The following is a 20217-nucleotide window of genomic DNA, read 5'->3' on the forward strand; positions in this document are numbered from 1 at the left end:
CACGAGGTGGAGAGATCGAGACCATCCAGGCCAACGTGGTGAAGCCTGTCTCAACTAAAAATACAAAAATTAGCTGGGCGTGGTGGCATGTGCCTGTAGTCTCAGCTACTCGGGAGGCTGAGGCAGGAGAATTTCCTGAACCTGGGAGGTGGAGGTTGCAGTGAACCGAGACTGTGCTACTGCACTCCAGTCTGGTGACAGAGTGAGACTCTGTCTCAAAAAAAAAAAAAAAAAAAGAAGTCTACAGGATCAGTAGAAAGACAGCACTGGGTCCCAGGGAGTCCAAATTTTAGCTATAGTCTGTGGTAACAGACCAAAGGTGGAATGCCATATCCCAGCAGACTGATCACATCTATTTTGTGAGACTTGGGAGGTGTGGTGGGGAAAGGAAGCTGTGTGCGTATCTGCCTATGTGTCCATGTGTGTTCCTGTGTGCATTGTATGGATATGCCTATGTGTGTCTCTGTGTGTTCATGTGTATAGGTGTGTGTGCATGCGTACGTATCTATGTGTGTCTCTTACTGTGCACATGTCTATGTGTGTGCGTGTATGTGTATGCACCTGTGTTCACGTGAGTGTGTGCATGCCCGTGTATGTGTCTGTGTGTGTGTGCACATTCCTGTGCGCAAACCAACTATGCAGCAAGCCTGGGGACAAACCTCAGGGTCTTACGGAGCTTCGGAACATCTCTTCCGGCTTCTTACTCGAAGAGCCACTACGAAGCCTCAGGGAAAGGCAGTTGAATGACCTTCCCCAGTCAGAGTAAGTCTTTCATTGTTCCTGACCAAAGGAATAAAAACGCAGCCCACCCAAATATTAACAGCGTCTTTCTGTCATCTCATACCAAACTGCTTTATAATAAAAAAGAAAATTGCTTTATTGTATGCAGACCTCAAGTTATTCACTTTCATCCCTCAAAAGTTTTTATATGCTCCTAACATACGGATAGCGGCATCAATGGCCCATAATCCTGGAAAATGAGAAATCATATATTTTCTTTCCTACAATAAAAAGGCTCAGCTCTTGAGGAGAGTGGCGTGAGCTGGTTGCTTTTTTTTTTAAAGTCATCACGTTGAAGGTCACTCATTTTCAGGTGAAGCAACATGATAACCCATGTCGGGGGAGCCAAGCTGGGAGGGGGCTGTGGCCTCTAGGGACAGGAGGGGCCGTGAGCATGTGGTCAGTAGGGTTTAATCCTGAACTTTCTCCAAAGCCCTGTCCGTGGTCCTTCCCTCTGGCTTCCCCCTCCTCTTCCCTCTCTGGAGGCTTTGACTCTCTGAACCCTGGTCCTCACTGAGAAGCCATCTCCTTCCCTGAAGACCAATCTTGGGCTTTATTGTAAAGAATCTATTTATTTATTTTTATATGGAGTCTTGCTCTGTTGCCCAGGCTGGAGCACAGTGGCATGATCTTGGCTCACTGCACTCTCCACCTCCCAAGTTCAAGGTATTCTCCTGCCTCAGCCTCCCTAGTAGCTGGGACTACAGGTGTGCGCTACCACACCCTGCTAATTTTTGTATTTTTAGTAGAGACGAGGTTTCACCATGCTGGTCAGACTGGTCTTGAACTCCTGATCTCAAGTGATCCTCCCACCTCGGCCTCCCAAAGTGTTGGGATTAAGGCCTGAGTCACTGCACCCAGCCTATTTCTTAACTAATAGGAATAACATGGAGCTTTAGGTTTTTTTTCTTTTTTAGAGCTACTGTAACAAAGCACCCCATGTGCCTTAAAACATCAGAAATGTATTTCCTCGCAGTTCTGGAGACCCCAAGTTAGAAATCCAGGTGTTGACAGGTTGGTTTTCCTTGGCTTGTAGACACATCACTCCAATCCCTACCCTGCCTTCATGTGATGTGCTCCCATTCTCCCAGGTCTTTCTGTGTCTGTTTTTTTTTTCTTTCTCTTTATTTTTTTAGAATTTCGTTGTTGTTGTTGTGGAGACAGGGTCTTGCTCTATTCCCAGGCTGGAGTGCAGTGGCATGAACATGGCTTACTGTAGCCTTGACCTCCAAGGCTCAAACAATCCTCCCATCTCAGCCTCCTGAGTAGTTAGGACCACAAGCATGCACCACACTCTACTAATTTTAAAAACGTCTGTAGAGATGACATCTCACTATGTTGCCCAGGGTGGCCTCGAACTCCTGGGCTCAAGCCATCCTTCTGCCTTAGCCTCCCACAGTGCCGGGATCACAGGTAGAGCCACCACACCCAGCCTGCTTTTCTGTCGGTCATTGGATTAGGAAGCTAATCTAGGAGGACCTTACCCTAACATGATTATACCTGTGAAGATCCTGTTTCCAAATCAGGTTGCATTCTGAGGTTCTGGGTCTTTTGAGGGACTCACTTTTCAACTCAGTACACAAGTGATAGTTGTATAGATGGTGCATAAAGCAAAAATCATGCATGGTCAAAATGACTCCTGAAAACCCTCTGAAAAAGAGACAAAAGGGCTTCCGTGCAGCTCTTTCTCTACGAAGGAAGAAATGCTTTCTCAGAGACCCCAGCAGAGTCTCCTTACTCATCATTGACCAGAACTGAGTCACATGTTTCCTCTGGATGAGTCATTGGCAAAAGGAATGAGACACCTTGCTTGGCTTGGTCCAATGATGATTCATTGCCTGGGACAGGGAACATTATCACCTGTAACAAAATCAATGAAAGCAAAAATCAGTAATCGAACTGCTGCTGCGGGGTAGAGTGCTGAAATGGCCTCAGTCTTCCCCCTTTCTGTATCCACTCTCCTTGCAATATGATCTTGCAGCTCCTTCATAAAGAGATGGAGCCTATTTCAAAAATATGCACCTCTCAAATGCGAGGCATCCATACAATGGGATATTATATATAGTCCTAAAAAGAAGGACGCACTGATACATGCCACAGTATGGATGCACCTTGAGAACATCATGCTAAGTGAAGGGAGCCAGACACGAAGGGCCTCCTATTCTATGATTCCTTGTATGTGAAATGTCCAGGATATGCAAATCCGTAGAGACAGAAAGGCAATTCGTGGTTGCCAGGGACTGTGGGGGACAGCCGGAGGCGCTGGGGAGTCTGGGGGTGATGACTAGAGGTGAAGGGTTTCTTTGGGGATAATGAGAAAGTTCTCAAGTTGATTGTGATGGTGGATGCATAACGTTGGGAATTGACTAAAATTGTTGAATTGTATTCCTTAAATGAGTGAAATAGATGGTATGTGAATTACATCTGATACAGTTTGGCTGTGTCCCCACCCAAATCTCATCTTGAATTGTAGTTCCCATAATCCCCATGTGTTGCGGAGGGACCAGGTGGAGAAAATTTAATCATGGGGCAGTTCCCTCACCATGTTCTCATGATAGTGACTTCTCAGGGAATCTGATGGTTTTATAAGGGGTATCCCCACCTACCGCTTCACTCTGCACTTCTTTTTGCTGCTGACGTGTGAACAAGGATGTGTTTTCTTCCCCTTCTGCCATGGTTGTAAGTTTCCTGAGGCCTCCCCAGCCCTGCAGAGTTGAGTCAATTAAACGTCTTTCCTTTATAAATTACCCAGTCTCAGGTATGTCCTTAGAGCAGCGTGAGAAAGAACTCATACAACATCTTAATTAAGGTGTTAAAAAGTAATCTACACCTCTTGTCTCAGAGCTGGCCTTGTGACTTGCTTTGTCCTAAAGGATGGGGCAGAAGTGATGCCGTGTCTGTTCTGAGGCCTCCAGAAACCTTACACACCACTGACATTTCTCAGAATCCTGGGGGCGTCATATGCACAAGCCCAGACTGGCCTGGTGACGATGACACATGGACCTAGTTTGTAACCCCACTTGCCCCAACCAGCAGGCATGTGAGTGAGCCCATCCTGGGGTACTCAGCCGTGTCTCCAGATGACTGGACAGTGAGCAACCAGCCAAGACCCGCCAAGCCAGCCAGCTGACCCATAATCTCAGGATCAGTGATGAGCACGATTGCTGAGTCGCTACATCTTGGGACAGCAGGTGACCCAGCAACAGCTACACAGCTACCATCCTAACTCTTGCTCAACAGCTACATCAAGACATGATCCACAGGCATCACAACTCACCCATTTAAACAATTAATCACATTTAGAACAATTTTCATCACCCAGAAAGAAGCTCAGTGCCTGTGAACAGCCACTCCCTGCTTCTCCCTCTTCCCAGTCCCTGAAAACCATGGATCTACTTTCTGTCTCTACGGATTTGCATGCCTTTAGCATTTCATATAAATGGGATCATTCAATATGTGGGTTTATTTTTTTGTGACTGGCTTCTTTCACTTAGTGTAATGCTTTCAGATTTCTTCCACACTGCAGCATAGCCTCATAACTTTTTATGGATAGTATTATTTATTTGCTTCCTTATTCTTTATCTTTCTCTAGTAAAATTGAAGATCCATGACCTCAGAAGTTTGCTTGTCTTATTAATTGCAGCTTCTATCTTGCCTGGAACTGAACTTTGCACATAGAATGCTTCTTGAATGAATGAGTGAATGCATGAATGAAAAGGCACATCAGTTTGTTTCCCTTCTCTTATTAAAAACAATGTTGAAGGACCAAAGAACTTGAACAGGCACCGAGTTAAAAGCTCGTCCGGGTCAGGGCATGCCTCATTATCACAGAGAGGCAAGCCAGGGACTCAAATCCACATCAGTCCAGCTCCGCCAGCTACCTCTGCACTTTCACGAAGCCACGGGGACATCTGCTTCTTTATTCAGCCTCATAGATTTTGATTCCAGGCTTCTGCAAAGCAATGTTCTTTTAGCTGTTGCATAACAACAAAAAAAAATTTCTTCCTTTTGCTTCTGGCAAAATTGACAATGGAAGACAAAGGAAATTTTCTTACTTGGTAATGAGACTAGTTTTGCTTCAGGTGGGAAATGTTTCCCCAACTCCATTCCCTCTGAGTGTGTGTTAACACAGACAGGGAGGTCTCCCTCCCTACTGGCTACCCATATGTTTACTTTAATTCCAGGGTCTTGGGTGGGAAGGAATCACAGGGTTATTTAAGCTTCTTTTGCCATAAACCTTGAAAAAGTCTTTCATTTAATGAAAAAAATGTCCTCCATTTTCAAAACTCTCTGTTTGGCAGTGGAGGGTGCAGCCTGCAATCCTTTTACGCCATGGTGGTGTCTGTCCTCTATGTGACTAGAAGTGTCTTTATTGGCATCATTTTGTCCAACTGGGGAAGAGAGAGAGACCCCACCTCAAATCACCTGGATGAGACCCTGGCTGCAAGGGGTAATCACATCCGAACTAATGCGGAGGCTCTGGGCTCAGTGACAGCCTGTGGCGTGTTCCCAATTGCTTCTAGCACGTCCAGCAAACTTTTGGAGGATGTGTCTGCTCACGGATGCTCACTTGGAGAAGGGCAAACACGTCAGGGAGAGTGATAATTCAGAGACCTCTGGAGAACCATTCAGTGCTCCAGGCCTGACACAGCCCCCGTGCGGTGACTCCCCAAACCGTTTTGTAATGCATGCACTTGGCGCAAACCTATAAAAAGCATTTTCAGGGCTAGGGTTAAAAGGATACATCACAACCAAGAAAGATGGTGACAAGATATTTGGGACAATAGCCAGTAATTCACCAACATCGAAATCATAGCCAGCCATTGAGGATTCCATGAACGAAGGAGGAGAGAATTTGAATTGCAATGCGGTTTCTTAGCTGAGTGTCTTGGGGGCTGGCCCAGGGATGTGGATGCCTTTAACCTTCCCAGTAGCTTTGCCTGGTGGGTAGGACTCCTGTGGCCTAGCTGAGGACACGGAGAAGAGGAGGAATTGGCGGAATTTAAAAAAATTACCTATTTCTATGTTTTCTTTGCACATAATACCTGCTTGCTGTAAAAACGCAAACCGTTAAAAAAATACATAAAGTAGAAACAAAACCATTCCTCACGCAGTCCGCCAGGAGACAGCCAGCGAGAGTTGCTTGTCACCGTCCTGGCATGCTGCTATCAGATCATGCATGCACCAGTGTGTGTATTAAATGCATTACTCTTTTAACTCAAATGGGATTATAATCTTTATATCGTTATTCATCTTACTTGAAAAAAACCTTTGTATAACTAAATTTTTTACACCCACACAAAAGTGGGGAGAAGAGTCTGATGCTGTTCGCCCACTGAGCTGCAGCCCTCGTCAGTGCTCTGCCAAGCTAGTTTTATCTGCCATATCTCACTTTGAAAATGGTCTATTTGGCCGGGCGCAGTGGCTCAAGCCTGTAATCCCAGCACTTTGGGAGGCCGAGGTGGGTGGATCACGAGGTCAAGAGATCGAGACCGTCCTGGTCAACATGGCGAAACCCCGTCTCTACTAAAAATACAAAAAATTAGCTGGGCATGGTGGCGCGTGCCTGTAATCCCAGCTGCTCAGGAGGCTGAGGCAGGAGAATTGCTTGAACCCAGGAGGTGGAGGTTGCGGTGAGCCGAGATCGCGCCATTGCACTCCAGCCTTCGTAACAAGAGCGAAACTCCGTCTCAAAAAAAAAAAAAAAAGGTCTATTCTGGAAATTGTTGGATACAAAGGTAGAGAGAAGTGCATCCCAGGCTCTCCTGTGCTCCTCACCTAGTTTCAGCAGTTTTTATCATATAGCCAACCTCAAACCCTCCCTACTAAACTCCACCCTTGGATTTTTTTAAAGGCAAATCCAGGACCTGGCACAGTGGCTCACTATAATCCCTGCAGTCCCAGTGCTCTAGGAGGCTGACACATTCAAGACCAGCCTGGCCAACATAGCGGAACCCATCGCCACAAAAACTAAATAAATTAGTTGGCGTGGTGGCATGTGCTTGTGGTCCCAGCTACTTGGGAGGCTGAGGTGGGAGAATTGCTTGACCCTGGGAGTTTGAGGCTGCAGTGAGCTGTGATTGTGCCACTGCACTCCAGCCTGGGTGACAGAGTGAGACCCTGTCTCAAAAAAAAAGAAAAGTCAAATCCTATTTCACCTGTAACTTTTTTTTTTTTTTAAGATGGAGTCTCACTCTGTCTTCAGGCTGAAGTGCAGTGGCACGATCTCTGCTGACTGCAACCTCTGCCTCCTGGGTTCAAGTGATTCTCCTGCCTCAGCCTCCTGAGTAGCTGAGATTACAGGCGCCTGCTACCACGCCCATCTAATTTTTTTTTTTTTGTATTTTCAATAGAGACGGGGTTTCACCATGTTGGCCAGGATGGTCTCGATCTCTTGACCTCATGATCCGCCCACCTCGGCCTCCCAAAGTGCTGGGATTACAGGCGTGAGCCACCGTGCCCGGTGTTTCTTCTTCTTTTTTTTTTTTTGCAACAGCTTCATTGAGATACAATTTACTCATTTAAAGTGTATAATTCAATGGTTTTAAGCATATTCACAAAGCTATGCGGTCTTCATAATCAATGAACATTTCATCACCCCAGAAAAAAACCTCTTGCCCAGCAGTCGTTCCCCATTCCCCCTCTCCCAGCCCCTGGCAAGCACTAATCTCCTGAATTTGCCTATTCTGTATATTTTATATGAGTGAAATTGTACACTATGCGGCCTTTTGTGGCTGACATCCCACAAGTCATGTCTTCGAGGCTCATCCACATTGTGGCGCGTGCCAGTGTTTCATTCCATTTTATGGCTGAGTCACGTACCATTGTGTGGATGTGCCACTTTTTCCTGATCCATTAATCACTTGATGGGCAACTGTGTTGTTTTCACTCTTTGGCTGTTGTGAGTAATGCTGCTGTGAACATTTGTGTACGGGTTTTTATGTGGATATATATTGTCATTTCTCTTGGGTATATACCTAGGAGTGATATACTGCTGGGCCACATGGGAACCTTTTGAGGAGCTGCTGGGCTGTTTTCCGCAGCAGCAACACGGTGTTACATCTCCGTTAAGCTGTCTGTGAGAGTCTCCATTTCTCCACATTCTCACCAACACTTGCTAGGATCTTTTAATTAATTAGTTAATTGTAGAGATGGGGTCTTGCCATCTTGCCCAGTAGGGTCTCAAGTGATCCTCCTGCCTTGGCCTCCCAAAGTGCTGGGATTACAGGTGAGAGCCGATGTGTCTTTTCTTTTCTTTCTTTCTTTTTTTTCTGAGCCAGAGTTTCGCTCTTGTTACCCAGGCTGGAGTGCACAATGGCGTGATCTCGGCTCACTGCAACCTCCGCCTCCTGGGTTCAAGCAATTCTCCTGCCTCAGCCTCCTGAGTAGCTGGGACTACAGGCGTGTGCCACCATGCCCAGCTAATTTTTGTATTTTTAGTAGAGACAAGGTTTCACCATGTTGACCGGGATGGTCTCGATCTCGTGACCTAGTGATCCACCGCCTCGGCCTCCCAAAGTGCTGGGATTATAGGCGTGAGCCACCGCGCCCGGCCGTGTCTTTTCAAATAAAGTCTTCTTTGTGGGTATAACTCTCTTTCAAATTTATCGACTTATTATGGAAATGTTAATGGATCAGGGTATACATACATACTCACATATTCACTGGCTGCTTACTAATCCATTATACGAATGTAGCATCCTATCTTTACCCCTTTGGCTAAACATTTATGTCAGTCATTTCCCATTTTTCAGCATCACAAAGCGACCGTGAATTCCCAGACACCTACAGTTTTCTCAATCAGTGTTCCCAAGAGAATTACACTTTCTTCCTCTGAGCCAAGCATTGTATGTAAGGAATGAACTTTTCTCCCAGGGGTCTAGCAAGGTGTTAGTTATGTAACTGTCCTTGAGAGAACTGATAAAACAGTCTCTCAAGCCACTTTCTACGTTCCGTGATTCAGATGAGCACCCCTGGTTGGGAAGACTACATGTGTTCAAACACCATTTCCTATTGTTAGAGTAGAATTGTGACTTGAGGGCTCCCTTTCACATTTGGGGCTGTTCCCAAATTGCCCTCCAAACCATCACACCCACTCACATGACCACAGTGTCCAGCACATGCCTGGCATATTATCATGTTTTAAATTTAAATTTTTAAATTTATGTAAATAGAGATGGTATCTCACCATGTTGCCCAGGCTGGTCTTGAACCCCTGGCCTCAAGACATCTTCCTGTTTCAGCTTCCTAATGTGCTGGGATTACAGGCATGAGCCACCATGCCTGGCCATGTTTTCATCTTTGGTAACCCTAGAAGCCCCAAATTATTTGTTAAAGTTTGTTTTTTTTCTCCCATCCTTAGTGCAATTGAATATCTTTTCAAATGTTTAACAGCCACTAAAATTTCTATATTCGAGAATTTGTAAGTGTTAGAACTGAACAGAATTACTCTTTGGGGAAACATCTATTTCCAATATCTGGGTGTACTTCAACATTTAATTCAAGACATTCCTGAGAACTCTTGGGGGCTAATTTTGTCCACCTGGTAAATATGGTACCAAAATGTGTCAGTAGACAGCAGACACTTCTCAATGGACTTTATTTGACAACTTTAAATATATGTGACTCCTGATATATTTTTGACTTAAGGGATTCATATGGTTTTCTTTTTCTTTTTCTTTTTTTTTTTGCTGATAATTGATCCGCTCAACTTTTTTTGTATTCACATAATTCCAATTCATGTTACTTATAATCTAAACTCTAGTACTCTTAAAATAACCGGAGAGTTGTGGAGCCCCATAGAAACAGAGACCCACTAGATTCCAGAACTTTCCATCATTTCATTTCAGGCAGCCTTGCATCTTCCTAGCTAATTACTGAAAATATGGTCAAAAGCCAAACAGTAGACTTAGGTGTAAGTAAACCTGGGACCTGGGGAATGTGTGTTCTCAGTAAAAATCATCATCTGACATTCCGGGAGCTGTAATTACAGCTTACCTTTCAGGCACTGTCTTTGAGATGTATTTGCAGCAATTATTCACATACCTGAAAACAGTCACCTGTCCTCACCTCAATTTTATTAAAAAGCAGATAGTAACCATATTTTGGGTTTTTAAAAACCATTTTTCTCTATTTCATAAAGCAAAGGCAAAATATACTCCAGAAATTTCAAATAATTGCTTTCACTGCATGGCTCTAAATAAAGAACTTTTTTTTCACTTCCATCCTCTTCCATCTATAGAGAGCTCTATCTTTTCCAGCTGAGTTCCCACGTGGCATGGGGAAGGGCTGGAGAGAAACATGGGAGGGCGGAGGGGTTCGGGGAGAGGGCTGCGGTGGAGACAGACTGACCTTAATCACGTTGAGGTCCCAGATGTGCCTACAAAGTGGAAGATCCAGCGATGGAGAGAAGCAGAGAGCCCCGACCGAGCCTGGAGGAAGCGGGGCCCCCCTCACCCGGGTCTGTGCCTCTGCCTCCCTCCCGAGCAAGGCAAGGGCACCTTCCGGAGTGATGCCGCAGTCCCGCGCTCCTCACAGGCCCGCATTATCTTTCAAATGGCCGTTTTACATTATGGGGACGTCTTAGCTTCCCATTGCTGCTGTAACAAACACCAGCAACTGAAGTGGCTGAAGACGACACGCACTTGCCATTTCACAGTTCTGCAGGTCTGGAGTCAGATGCATCTCAAGAGGTGCCCATCCTCAAGGTGTCGGAGGGGCTGTTTCTTTCAGAGGCTCTGGGCAGGAGCCCTTTTCTTGTCTCTTCCAGCTTGGAGAGGCTGCCAGCATTCCTGGGCTCGTGGCCCCTCCTGCATCCTGAAACAGCTAAGTGTCGTCTCTCCGTGTCCTCCTGCGGGAGTCTCGCCTTCCTCCGACTGACGCGTGGGCTTCCCTGCTATGGCAAGGATCCCTGTGACTGCGCCAGGCCCACCCGGGAAACCCAGGAGAATCTCACCATCCTGAACTTAATCACAGCTACCAAGTTCCTTTGCATGAAGGTGACATTTCCATACACTCCAGGCTACAGGACATGGACATATTTGTTCGACCTCCGCAGAGAAAGACTCAGGTGATGCGTCTCACTTTCCCACATCAGGGCTCAGAGCCCACACCCCCGGACTCCCCGACCCTGCACTGTTGCCGGGACGCTGGCCATCGGGGAAGAGCCCCATCCTTACAGAGGAGAGGAGCGGGAGGCAGGCCCCAATGTCAGTGTGGAGCCTGGCCAGCAGGTTGCAGAAAGTAGCCAACAAGCCGGAATTGGAGCAAGGCGTTTGTCACTCACAGGGCACAGGAAATGAAGAGAGCGTCAGCGTCGCAGAGCCCGCTTCTTGGCCCCAAGTCCCATGGGCGGTGGCTACCCACAAAGCAGGTTGCCCTGCAGCTGGGAAACCCAGGGCCGCAGGCCTGTGGCAGCGTTGGTACCGGGCAGCCGACAAGCCAGTCCCCCTCACTGCGGAGCGCGCAGGGGCCTGGCCGCCACTCGGCGGGGACCTTGACCTCCTTGGTTGCCTCCATAACATCTGCAGAAACTGTTCAGTATCAGAGGATGATATCCTTGCGCAGGGACACACGAAGATGCCCCGGGACCACGCAGATTGCTTCCCCCAGCCGGCACTAGCCTGAGCTGTCCATGGAATTCCCTGGGATGAGACTTTAGTTCTAAGGGGAACAACGTGAGCAGGAAGCCCAGCTTGGCGCTGCCATATTTTGATGGCCCCACTGGTTGAAGATGGGTCTGGCTTTTGGTGGTGGGAGAAGCAGTGGCTTTTCTCTCTGTGACTATATGGCCGAGCTCCTGATGCAGGGGTGATGTCACAGGCGTTGGGGTCTTCACGCCCGTACTGGGGGCCTTCTCTGTTCTCGGCGGGTCAGTAAGAGCTGTATCGGGTTCTCCGTCTGGCCAGGCCTGCTGTGTGATTTCACACACGGTTCCTGGAAATCGGCTTCATTGTAGGTTCTCCAGTCCTGCCAAGGATTCCATGAACTCCCCAATATGCTCGAGGGAAACTTTACTGAGCTCAGTAGCTGGCACCAACCTCCAATGTTGGCAACAAGCACAAACACCTGATCTTAATTAAAGCTGTTCTGAAAACATTCCTTCTGGCTGCTGGACTGTTTTCTCTTGCTTGGTTTGTTTGTTAGTGTGTGGCCCTGGAGAAGCTGAGCGCTCTGGGATCCTAGGATGTGTGTGTGCGTGTGTGTGTGTGGTGTGTGTGTCTGTGTGTGTGTGTGCATGTGTGTGTATGTGCGCACACGTGTGCGTATATGTGTGCATGTGCATGTGTGTGCGTGCTTGTGTGCATGTGTGTGCGTGCTTGTGTGTTTGTGTGCACACGCTTGCATGTGTATAAATTTAGCAAAGGAAATTCCTGAAAAATTCACTAGATTTTAGACCATTTTGGTTCCTGATAACACAGTATAAAATGTGTCTCGAGTCCTGTTGGTTCAGTCTGTAAAACTATCTTCTTAAATGCACCTGTCTGTGCGGGGCAGGGTGAACATTTCTTCAAAATGCAGCATTTCCTCTGCTAACTCCTCTAAATCAGTGTCCGCAGAAACGTAAAAGGGAATCAGAGACGAGCGCGGTGTTAACATCGTCTGTCTCTGAACCAGGAAAACCCTTTCATTTGGAGAGGTTGTTCTTTGCTCTGATGAAGGCTGAATACAGCTTTGTAAACGATTTCAGCATTGCCCAGGTGAGCACATGCAGACCCTCCATGTCACTGACCTGACATCCCAGAGCTGTCCACCTAGAAAAACCCCATGCGTTTATATCATATGAAAGACACTGCTATCTTTCCCACGCACCTTGGGCTCACAAACAGTTGGGGGTGAAGAGAAGGGAAATAAGAGAGATCTGTCATTTTCTCAAAGACAGGGTGTCAAAACCACAAAAACATTAACTAGGGCAAGAGGAAATGCAAAAATAAATATAGCCACTTCTGAATCCTTTTTCCAAATACACGTTTTCTTAATACCAGTGTGTGTGGTCCAGGAGTGAATGGGATGCCGAAGCTTAAACTCACTTCTTCGCCAGGTGCTCGTTGGGAAGGGAGGTAACCGCGGCTGGAGTCATTCACAAACAGCCGTGGGGTTGTGGGGTGAGCAGTATCTGGCCTCCGAAACATACTGATTCTCCGAGTGTGAAGTCACTGGGTAAAGCCCTGTCATCTTCATTGCTTCTGTTCCCAGTGCTGCATGTGTTCTCTCTTGTCTTAGTAACCAAACCATATGATGTTTTGGGGAATGAGCCCACTCCACGTTTAGTCTACGAGGTTTTCTTTGGCTCTGGAGGAAGACATTTGCCCAGGCAATCAAATACCCTTAGTCACTGATGATTTTATAAGTAGGCCTGGGATGCAGAGATCCAAAGATATTCAATTATAAGTATTTATTTAATGGTTAGGGGAAAATGGTTCTTTTCTCCTGGAAGTATGGAGAGGCTGTGGAGCAAGCCTGACCTTCCGGACAGCCTTGGTTCTGCCTGCCTGGAAATGGAAGTAATGCAGGAAATGACAGAACTGAGAGGCAGAGAGAATAACCACATTCAGACCTTGTATGAGCACCTGGATCCAGCTATGCCTGAAGCTTCCTAGATTTTTAATTTCAGCTAGCCTCCTCTCTCCACCCCCAGACTTTTTCCTTTAGGTCACTTCAAGTTGAATTTCTTACATCTTAGAACCAAAAGAGTCCCGACTCATACAGAAAGCAGGTGACACTTTCCATTCTTTCTCCCTCTACTCGTCTCCGTTTCTGTCCTATTTTATCTTCCAGTTCTGCTGTTCTTACCTGTTTTCCCTTCCACTCCATTTTCTAGCTCTCTGCTGATAACATCGTCATGTTTCCTTCAGGGACAAAGTGAATGAGTGGCCACTGGTGTTCTTAACTGCATTAAATGAAGACAGGCAGGGGGTTGATCCTCAGTCCAAAAGCTCTTCTGAGATTTCCAAATTAGGCTTTACTTACTAAGCATGAATCTCTCCCTTCAAAAGCCAATTTTTACACACAGAAGGACATGCACTGAAGAACCCTGATACACCTGAGAGTTAATTTTATTTTTGCCTAGTCACCAAGGTTTAGTATTTATACTCAAGTTTGTGCTTCTAAAGGGGGAGAGGTCATCGTTCTCACTCTCTGCATTTCTGTGATTCTCAAGAAACGGAATTATATGACCCTAAAGCCTGCAGTTATGAATGAACACATCCCAGTATTATTTTAGGCATTTGTGCAGTAAATGCCCTGCTGGAGAAAAATAAAGAAAGCTTAGTTTAGAATCTCTCCTCCCTCCTTGTGGTAGGAAGGCCCCGATGAAGGCCACTGTAACTACAGCCTCGCTCCGGGTGCCTGCTGGACAGTGCACATCTCTGCGCTTATTCCCTGAAGAGGAGGAAAATGATGAACTTTGACCCTCTGTTTTGGGTAGATGTCGATGAACGTATTGATGAACTTGTTCCTGAAATAGGCACAATTACACTTTGGCCAGGAAGTGCAGGGGGAATTGTGTTCTTTTACATGAAAATCAGTTACGGAGGTAGCAGCTTCAGAATAATTAGAACATATTAAAATTTTTATGAAATACAAATTCGGACATCATGGGCGAGAAGAACCTGAGTATGGTCCACAGAGCCCGAAAAGGGTTTCCATGGTAACGCCGCTTCCCTAACAATGCTGATGAGCCCTGGCGGTTGCCAATGAGAGGCAGCCCTTTCCAGTCCAGCCCATTTTCCTGATTGAAACCCCCCTTTTCTGTCTCGTTCCTGGAGAGGCCATCCCAGGGTTGCCTTTTTAAATATTCCTTCGGCAAATATCACTTGTAACTCCTCAGATGCGTTGGGCTTTTCTTTTTTTTTCTTTTCTTAAAATTATGCTTTAAGTTCTGGGGTACCTGTGCAGAACGTGAAGGTTTGTTACATAGGTATACACGTGCCATGGTGGTTTGCTGCACCCATCAACCCATTATCTACATTAGGCGTGTCTCCTAATGCTGAACCTCCCCTAGCCCTCCACCCCCGACAGGCCCCGGTGTGTGATGTTCCCTCTGCTTTTCTATTAGAGTGGCTGGGAGAGGCAGCCTGAAGTTTCCAGTGTCTCTTGACCCAGGTCACCCTCAGTATCAGGAAGATGAAAACGGGCTGCCAAGGGCTAGTGGAGTCTCGGTTGGGTACCATCGGCCTCACCTGACGTTTGTGGGGCTCACAGTGAGAGCATCAGTGGAGGTCCACCTGCCACAGATGTAAATGCGTAAAGGTTACTAATCAGGCAAACGAGCAACATGTGTTCCCTATTCTGGCCTTCAATGTAGGACAGGTGAGCCCCCAAACTGTGGCTTAGCCTGGGAGGCTTCTTGCCTTTACCTGGAGAAGAATTTGAGGGCAAGCTGGCTGTGTTATACAGCAATGTTTTATTGAATGGTGCTGCTCCTTGTGGAGCGGGACTAACTCACGGGCAGTGCGCCCAGAGCTGACAATGTGTGGGCTCTTGGCAATGGCATTTAGACCCACTTTTAATTATGTGCAAATTAAGAGGAGGGCCAATGCAAATTGAGGGGCGTGTGAGTTAGAACTTTCTAGGAAAGGGACAGTAATTCCTGGGTTGTTTCCATGGAAAGAAATGACAACTTCCAACTTGTTGCCATGGCATTTGTAAACTGTCACCATGCCGGTGGGAGCCTCTTACGCCAGTGAGCGTGAGGGCAGCAGCTAGCGATGGCCTTTGTCACCATCTGCCGGTTCTGCCGATGCTTTCACTTTATCCTGTCTGCACCAGATCCTGTTTTGGTCAACAGAGTTGTCACTGGAAAACAAGTCCTGCTGGTCTCTTTCCTCACTTTGACGCTATGCCTGCATAACATCCAGAAAGCCAGGTTCCCGTGGAAAACCCTTTGACTGCCTGTATTTGCATAGGACATGGCACAGCAGGGAAAGCCAGCCTCAGTGTGGGAAGTAAAAGCTGCTCTTCAAAGTTGCCTTTCTTGTTAAAGAATAAATCATGAGTGTGCTAATAACTCTTTGTTAAGCCCTCTCCTATGTAGTGTTAAACATGCCATGCCTACAGGCATGTAGTATATTCTATGTCCTTGTACTTTAACCAAAAGATCTGTGCTGGATGTGCTCACAGGCGTGTCCCAGCTCACAGCCTATGTTCCTTATCTGTTTAGAAAAGTTTTAAGTTATTAGCCAATCAGATTTAGTTCACATTGTGAGGTCTGGCTCCAACCAACGGAGATCAGGCACAGCAGTGAGGACAACCCCAAACGCGTAAGGGATAAATATGTCTGCTTTCCCTTTGTTCATCTCTTGGCAAGATGGCTAGCGAGGGTACCCTTCCTGCAGTCTAGGAAGTAAAACGAGATCCTTTGTCTCGGTGCTGATTTTTCCTTGTGACACCAAGCATCTCTTTCCAACACTGAGCCTTGATGCCTGGCCATGGGCTGCTCACCTTCCCTTCCTCCCACATCTTTCTCCTGCAATTGGAGAGGCCTCACCTGCCTGCCTGAGAACACCTGTCCCACAGAAGCAAGCTCTGGTTGGACTCCCTGCAAACAGCTACTCCCTGGTTACCTCTCTGGGCCAGGCTGGTACATGGGCTTGATGGTCCTCTCGTGGGAGGTCAGCCTCAAAGCAAAAACCCCTACTGGTCTGGAAATAGGTCTGGGGCCATTGTGCAGAGGATTCTGGGGTCCAGTTTCTTGGAGCATAGTCTAGAAGTGGGTACCAAAGCCTTGGTGGACGCATCCTGTTGGCCTCTGAAGTGGTCTGCTGGGGTTGCCAAAACAAAATGCCACAGACTGCATGGCTTTAATAACAGAAATTTAATCTATCACAGTCTGGGGGCCAGAAGTCTAAGCTGAAGGTGTCAGTCAGCGGGTCTGCTTTCTCCAGAGGCCTCTCGGTCATGGTCAGCCTCCTTCCCTCCTCCTCACTGTGCTCTCCCACGGTCTTTCCCCTGTGCACGCGCATCGCTGCTGTCTCTGTGTGTCCCAGTTTCTTCTTACCACACCAGTCAGACTGTATTAAGTCCACCCTAATGGACTCCTTTTAACTCAATCATCTCTTTAAAAGGAACTATCTCCAAGCACAGTCGCATTCTGAGATGTTGGGGGTTAGGGCTTCAACAGATGCATTTTAAAGAGACATAATTCAGCTCATAGTAGCCTCCTTCACAGGAAGGAACATGGGGAAATGGTAACACATGGGCAGAAGAACACTGGAGCGGGGATATCCAAAGTGTGGGGCCAGGGCAGAGACACGCCTCACCCAGTATAATAGCCAGACTGCACTTCTTATTTGGCTGCTGTAGAAGCTAACAGTCTGACTTCCCTGCTTTTGGTGACCTCTTTTCACTGCTGGGCCATTTAAATGGCATCCTCAGATCCTAGGATCATATCTGTCCATTGCACTAATTCCTCGATGAGCTCTGCTCTGGGTAAATCACAAAGCTTTCTCCATAGATCCCCCAGGTGGGAGGGCAGCCAACATTAGGCCAGTATTAATGGGCCATCAGCATAATTGAACGTGGGCAGCTCATAGAAAGTCACTGAATCTGTTGTCAGATTAATCATATTCAGAACTAAAGAAAGGAAAAAAAATCTGTCGGTGATATTGATGAGAGAAGCAGATTTCCAGTGGTTTCCAAAAGAGAGAAAACCATTTTCTCCACGAGGGAAATGCAGAAAACTGTCGTTTCAGATAGAAAAGCTTTTCCTGATGGATCAAACGATTCAGTTTACAGTTTAAGCCGAGGGAGCACTGAACTGAGGTTGGTTTTTTTCTCCTCTCAAGAGGCAGCCGAGTTTGATCCTTTGCTAATATGGAAACATTAGTGCAGTCGATTTTCCTTTTCGGATGCCTGGCGAAGTGAAAACCCGCCCAGCAGACACATGCTTAACTTGTCAATCTGCACAGGTCAGGCGCCATCGTCTAACAAATCCCTAAGGTTTACATCTTGTCCAATTCTTCTCTCCAGCAACAAAGAGACTATGATTTAGAATTTGCTGAACGAGGATTCTTAAAGAGAAGTCCCCACTTGTAGGCATGCTTATGCATTCCTGCAGAGGTTTCTCATCCAATTTCAACACAATAATAAAAGACAAGCAATTCTTTGTTGTAGCAATTAGGAATGCCACCAGTAATGCCTATAACTGTACTAAGTACTTTCAAAGAGCTGGGCAGTGGGCGAAGTGTTGTGCCTGTATTAAACGACAATGTCTTCCCAGTGACATTTGAAGTGAGGCATCACGCCCATTTTATAGCTGAGCAAACTGAGGATGAAAGTCACTAACTAACTTGCTAATGGCCATTCAGCTTATAGGAAGTGCCTGAGCCATCTAGATACTGTTTTTTTTTCTTTCTTTTTTATTTTTTGAGACACAGTCTCACTCTGTTGCCCAGGCTGAAATGCAGTGGCATGATCTTGGCTCACTGCAACCTCCACCTCCTAGGTTCAAGCAATTATCCTGCCTCAGCCTCCCAAGTGCCTCAGCAACCCAAGTAGCTGGAACTACAGATGCGCAACACTACGCCTGGCTAATTTTTGTATTTTTAGTAGAGATCGAGTTTTGCCGTGTTGGCCAGGCTGGTCTTGAACTCCTGACCTCAGGTGATCTGCCCACCTTGGCTTCCCAAAGCACTGGGATTACAGGTATGAGCCACCGTGCCCAGCTAGATTTTAAGTGTACAGTTAAATGGTCTATTTACAGAGTAGTGCAACCACCACCATGGTCCATTTTAGAACATTGTCATTTCTCCCCAAAGAAACCCCACAGCCTTTAGCTATGACTTCCCTAATCACCATTCTCCCCAGCCCTAAGCAAAATCCACTCTGCTTTATATCTCTGTGGATGGGCCTATTCTGAACATTTCATACAAATGCAATTGTACAGCATTTGTCCTTCTGCATCTCCCTTCTTTTTCCCCAGCGTCATGTTTTCAAGGCTCATCCATGTCGTGGTATGTATCTGATTCTGATTCCTTTTTTATGACCGAATAATATTCCATTGTAGGGATTAAACCATGTTTATTCACATAACAATTGATGGACACTCAGGTTGTGCCCACCTATTGCCACTGTGAATAATGCTATGAGCATTATATATAAGATTTTATGGGAGCACCTGTTTTCAATTCTTTTGAGTACATACCTAGGAGTGGAATCTGAGCCAGGACTTGAGCTGGGTTTGTCTGGTTGCTTATGTTTGTAACCAATAGCTTTGGGAAAAGCAAAGTTCTTCTGCCTGCGAAACAGCTGAGGTGGAAACTGGTTGACTCCTGAAGGCTCTGCTCAATATTGGCTATCCAGATGGTACAGTCTGGCTCTGTGTCCCCATCCAAATCTCATCTTGTAGCTCCCATAATTTCCACATGTTGTAGAAGAGACCCAATGGGAGGTGATGGAATTATGGGGACAGGTCTTTCCCATGCTGTTCTCATGATAGTGAAGGGCTCTCACGAGCTCTGATGGTTTTAAAAATGAGTTTCCCTGCACAAGCTCTCCGTTTGCCTGCTGCCATCCATATAAGACATGACTTGCTCCTCCTTGCCTTCCACCATGATTATGAGGCCTCCCCAGCCACGTGGAACTGTGAGTACAATTAAACCTCTTTCTTTTGTAAATTGTCCAGTCTTGAGCATGTCTTTATCAGCAGTGTGAAAACAGACTAATACACCAGATGTGACAAGTGCCACAATCATTCTTTTTTTTTTTTTCCACAACTTTCCAGCTGGACATGACATACTACCAACTTCTGGCCAGAATCTGGTGATCAGGCAAGTTTTGCTTTTCCCTTAGAGTATGTTTACATTATTGTTGTTGTTAGTACTTGAAACACCTTCAGATGGATCATCATCTCCCTGGTTCCCTACTTCCCATCACTCCTCACCTAGCTTTTCATAGTCCCTGCCTTGACCCTGGAAGCCGTCATTATTGAAGGTGTAATCCCCGGATCAGCCACATCATATCAGGTTGTTGATTCTCAGGTCCTCAAGTGCAGAATCTCAGGTACCCGCTCCCGCCCCTCTGAATGACAATCTGCATTTAATTAACAAGATCTCCAGGCAAAGGCTATGCACGGGAAGTGTTGAGAAGCACAGGCTTAAGCAGCTGAGTTTGTGACCTTTGTTCTATGTCACTTAAACGCATGAGTTAAGATAGACACCTGGGTTCATGGGTTCTCAGCTTCCTAGACACTAATTTTTCAGCCCTGTCAAGATCTTAGAACAACCACATTTATTTCTATCTGGCTGGATGAGTCTAATAATTGTCTGTGATGTCCTCAGCTAATTTGAGACAGATTATACAGACTATTCCTCACCTTTCAGTACTTAGCGAGCTCTTCTAAGGATCTGAAGGGACTCAAAAGTTCTTGGACAGAATGGGAAAGAGCTCCAACTCATCATCTTGTTTTAGAAGCAGTCTTTTCCATGGAAATTTTATAAG

Source organism: Aotus nancymaae, unplaced genomic scaffold, assembly GCF_030222135.1.
Source record: "Aotus nancymaae isolate 86718 unplaced genomic scaffold, 86718_ANA_hifiasm-v0.15.2.pri h1tg000021l, whole genome shotgun sequence".
Lineage (NCBI taxonomy): Eukaryota > Metazoa > Chordata > Mammalia > Primates > Aotidae > Aotus > Aotus nancymaae.